General features: G+C 35.2%; 1 protein-coding gene and 1 long non-coding RNA gene across 13 annotated transcripts in view; one reads left to right on the top strand and one right to left on the bottom strand.

Annotated features, from left to right (window-relative positions):
• Positions 1-5094, top strand: part of LOC106870672 (beta-1,3-galactosyltransferase 5) — a 265603-nt gene that overhangs the window by 132108 nt on the left and 128401 nt on the right. The window contains exon 1 of one of the 5 annotated variants that reach the window (XM_052978568.1): positions 3503-3600. The exons of the other annotated variants lie outside the window; for them this stretch is intronic. The gene's annotated coding sequence lies outside the window, so the exon portion shown is untranslated. Of the gene's footprint in view, positions 1-3502; positions 3601-5094 lie in introns of those variants that run through there. 5 annotated transcript variants of the gene reach the window in all.
• The window catches only part of LOC128251597 (uncharacterized), a 185744-nt gene that overhangs the window by 167491 nt on the left and 13159 nt on the right, over positions 1-5094 (bottom strand). For 7 of the 8 annotated variants that reach the window (XR_008267210.1, XR_008267206.1, XR_008267207.1 and 4 more), the window contains exon 3: positions 3490-3690. The exons of the other annotated variant lie outside the window; for it this stretch is intronic. This is a non-coding gene — a long non-coding RNA (uncharacterized LOC128251597). The remainder of the gene's footprint in view (positions 1-3489; positions 3691-5094) is intronic. 8 annotated transcript variants of the gene reach the window in all.

The raw sequence follows: 5094 nt of genomic DNA, 5'->3' as shown, positions 1-5094 counted from the left end.
ATATATACATATATACATGTAATAATAATGAGGACGGGAGGAGCTATATTGATAGAAACGGTGATGCTGCAACTGATAGTTTGAATGTGAGGGCTTCTGAAAGTCAGGGATACGATAGGGTCGATGATGGGTGCCTGTGAGGAGGGTATTGTTGGAGGGGTAAGGGCAAGTGCGGCAGCGTGAGTGGTAGCAGTGGAACGAAACGGATTGGGGGGTTGCGTTAGAGATGAAGCTGTGGAACAAGACGTCACGTAGGTTGTGGGCTCGTTTGAAGGACGGGAGTGGTCGGTTAGGGAAGTGCAATAACGTTTTAAGCAAGGATGAGAATTATATCAGGCATAATAATATTAATGACAACATTGATTATAGAATTTCTATGAATAAGAATAGGAAAAAAAACGACTATAATTATTATAACAGTAATTGTTTTAATGGTCACAGAATGGGGATGCTAGAAGATTGACCGATGGAGATGAGAACATGGAAGACGCTAGAAGTAATAAGGCCCAATAGTAGAGAGTGGATTAGAGCCAACATTGTGAAAATTGACAGTAATCGTGGTGGAAATAGATGTGGAGGTGGAGATGGCTAAGTAATACTGGCAATATAGCCAAGGAATAAAGTAGGAAGGCAGTAAACATTAATAACAATGGTAAGAAACAAAAAAAAACATAACGAAGCGGGCAAAACAACGACAATAGTAGTAGCAGTAACAACAACAGCAGCAAGAACAATAATGTCCCTTAGTGGCTAATGATATGTGCATAACCGATCACGAGTAGAGGTAGTGGGGGAGCATCATAGCTATGTGTTGAGAGCAATTTTATGGGGTTTGGGTAAGTCCCCTCTGGAAACATGGGTATTGTCAATATCCTTAAACAAACATTATTCAGGGACCTTTTGAGCGGGATGGGCTACTCGATCTGAAGAAAATTCTAACTGGGCTCCACCTGCAAGGTCATGCGCTGTCTATCTTGACATGAGATCATGACGTGCACATATGGTTGGGATGCATGTACCTGGTGTACCCTTATTTCTTTGTTGCCCACAAGGGGCTAAACATAGAGGGGACAAACAAGGACAGACAAACGGATTAAGTCGATTATATCGACCCCAGTGCGCAACTGGTACTTTAATTTATCGACCCCGAAAGGATGAAAAGCAAAGTAGACCTCGGCGGAATTTGAACCCAGAACGTAGCGGCAGACGAAATACCGCTAAGCATTTCGCCCGGCGTGCTAACGTTTCTGCCAGCTCGCAGCCTGTGTACCCTTACCAGATAGGTAGTTATGATGGGTATATTGGGTTTCGTATATCTGTACGCCAGTATCACTTTGATGGCTTGTACTGCTCTCTCACTCAATAATAATAATAATAATAATAATAATAATAATAATAATAATAATAATAATAATAATAATAATAATAATAATAAATTGATGTCGTGCAAAAATTAGCCTTATTGGGCACAGCTCTAATCTTAAGGAATGTATTATCTGTCTGAAGTCCTTGTTGTGACTTAACGGATAGCTAAACGACTCCGGTGCAATTTTACCTACACTGTGTTATGAAAGCATAATAATGATAATAATAATAATTATAATAATAATAATAATAATAATAATAATAATAATAATAATAATAATAATAATAATTATAATAATAATAGTAATAGTAATAATTTGATAGTAATTTGATAGAATTAATAACCGCATAAGAAATTGTTAATAGAAGAAAGTAGACTATTAATGTGTAGTAGTAACCCATAATAAAATTCACTACTTGTATTATATACGATGTTTTACAACGATCTTTAAACCTCGCTATTACAACCAAATTTCGTCATTCAAACACAGAAATAAAGAAAATGTGACATTATTTAGGAACAGAATATCGCAACTGATGGACAAGAGAACCGAAAATCACTGTTCTTTCCCCAATTTCGGTCATCGTCTGCCCCCATTTTCTATCTAATGCTTTTACTCCACTATTCTTTCTATTCCTTCTTCCTTTCTTTACTTTAACCATTCTTTTCCAAATCATAATTTCTCTTCCCCTCTCGCATATTCTGTTAACGTTTTCTCAACCCGTTAATGGGCCAATTGAGTAAAGCTGTCAATATAAAACCCATAATGACCAATGGAAACAGGATTAATTCAAATTTACCGCAAAACAAAAAAAAATATGTAACAACCATTGTTTATGCCTTTGTATGTATGTTCACACGCACGCACACACTCAAACGCACACCCACACAGAGAATCTCATGCAAACATTTAAATAATTAATCTATACGAGACTAGTCATATTATGAAATATAAATAGGCTCATTCGGTTAAGAATAGAAATCCAGCTTAACTTTCAACTCGCCAATTAATGAAGATATATCTCTTATAAAATTATAGTCATGTGACTCCGTGTGTATTCGAAAATCAATACATATGAGAGTATGTATAATTTTAATATGCTTATTTACAATATTTGTCTCTGTGCAATTTCTGCTTGAAGGACGTATAGCTCAACTGATTGATATAATAATTGAATAATAAAATTAATTCACTAAATTATATTCCCTTCACATCAAGTAAGTAAACGGGAGTGAGCAGGTGGGGTGGGTCATAGCAGAAACGATCATCCCAAGGGGAAGTGCGATATGCTCAAAACTTCATTTGACCAAAAACTAATTTGGTCTAAGAAAATTACAAAGAATTTTTTTATGACAATTACGGTGGCAAGTGCAGACATATTTTGAGCTTATGAGACGCAGCCGTCGAAAACGTGTTAAGACAATAGCAGCAAACAAAATCGCTTTAAGATTGCGTAGTTTGGGTGCGAAATTAATTTTCATATTAGTCAGTTTAAAATAACGACATCGGAAAATTTCCCAAGGGTGACTTCTGCATTAATAACATATAGTAACTTAATGTAATTGAACCGAAAATTATATTCTGCTCACTATTATAAGTATGTCAACCCACAGTATGCTAGTTTATTTTGTGGTTTGTCTGTTTGTATTTTCTAGTATTAATATCTAGGTTTATGTGTGCATTTGTTTTTGTGTTTGTGTGTATATGGCTGTGCTAAGAATTTTAATTATTCCCATTTTCAGCCGGAAGGTGCTTATTATGATTCACATGAGAGACCCATAATTTCAAAAGATTAATATTTATTTTGCCTGACCTCATAGAGTATGTTAGCTTCTGTTTAGTACATTTTCAGACAGAAGGTAGCTTTAGGATAATTAGGAATGCTATTGTTGTAAATTTCCGAATGTGTGATTTACTTTCCCTCTGAAACTGTACACTCTGAACCTTGTTCTATTAAGTGTCCTGTTAATTCTCCTGCAAAGTCTAATGCGACCCAATCATGTCTAATTGTCCCCTTAGCTAATGAATGTTAGGCCAAATGCCGTTAATATTTAAATTTCTGTAACTTGAAATATTTAGATTTCAGTTCCTTGAATTAATTTTTATTTTCAATAAAAAATACCTTTTAATTGCAGCTATAATTTCAGTCCGTAAATGCAGTTGGCTGAATGGGGAATAAGTTCAATTTCCAATCACGAGGTTCTAGTTCCACTCCAACAGTGTGGCATCTAAGGTAAACAGGAATTTATTCATCCCCATCTCAACTCGTACATTCTGATTGAAATTGAGTGGAAGAAAGAGATAAACTCTGACTGCACTATATCTGAAAATAAAAATGATACGTTGTTGTTATTATGTGTGACGTTAATTTTGCCAGAGAATTACATTATATGGGTTTGCAGAACTCTCGGCTACTTATAGATTAATTCGAGAACAGATAATTCAGTTTCACAACTGAAACTTCATCGAGAAATGACAGAGATTAACCACCACCAATATCAATGCACCAAACATTCATATTAGCTCAATTCATTATGTAACTTAGATTGTACTTAACACCATTTTCTTTGTGGTAAATTACATCTCTATGAAATATTCCAATGGTATTAATTTACAATGTATGGGGGATTTCGTTTTATACCTCGCAATTGCGTACTTGTCAATTCTAGTCCTTGCTTGAAAACTTAATTTACCGACGTTGCGTGTCTATGCGTTTTACTAAAACGGAAATATGTTTCGATTTGTCAACAAAGCTATCAAATATTTACCTTCACTCTTACCTGATTATGATTATAATACAATTGATGAAAGATATATATTTTGTTCATTACAGTACATAAATCAACCAATACTTAATGCTTGGGATACTTATTCATATTTCTATGTTTTTATAGGCGTTTTTGCCTGAGCGTATACATTGTGATTTGTTGGATTTGTGAGTTGCTTTTAGCAACTGACGTATATGTCAATATTTCTGTTTCTCTCTCCCTCGCCACTGCTCTCCCTCTAGCTGTATTATATGAATTTCCAGTGCAAAGTATCCTATTCTACGGATTTCACCACATAGTTATCTCCTTCAAACACGCATTGGAGTTTATATTTCACAATTTCTCTAAACACCTAATTTATGTTCCTTCCAGGTCCTGCGCAAGTCAGCGCACTCTCTGGTGTTCTAGCTCAACTCATGCCTTTCCTGAAGTTGCCGAACATTAACTCTATAAAGGGTAGATTTAGTAGCATTCAATCTCAGTGGTTAAAAATGAAATGTGACGCACACATCATATGGATTTCCTCCAAACGTTCTTAAAGCATTCCATGAAGATTGAAACACTAAAATATCATATATAACATATTTCGGTTCATGTTGAATGAAGAACCAGTTCAAACTAGATTGTTTTATACAACAAATGATATTACACCTCTATATCGAAACACTGCATCACATATCCCATTGTAAGTTATACACGCGTATGAAAAATAAATTATCATATATTAAAAAATATATATACGCGCGCGCGCGCGTCTGTGTGTGTGTGTGTGTGTGTGTGTGTGTGTGTGTGTGTGTTATCTTATATCTTTGACTTGTTTCAGGTGTTAGACTGTGGCCATGCTGAGGAATATGTCTTGAAAACATTTTAATTGAAGGAGTCGCCATCAGTAACTTTTCATTTTCATATTATATATGCACCAGCATGACCGCAGCCACTTGGCTGAAACACATAAATAA

This window comes from Octopus bimaculoides, chromosome 1, assembly GCF_001194135.2.
Source record: "Octopus bimaculoides isolate UCB-OBI-ISO-001 chromosome 1, ASM119413v2, whole genome shotgun sequence".
Lineage (NCBI taxonomy): Eukaryota > Metazoa > Mollusca > Cephalopoda > Octopoda > Octopodidae > Octopus > Octopus bimaculoides.
This window is presented reverse-complemented; position numbering and strand designations above follow the sequence as displayed.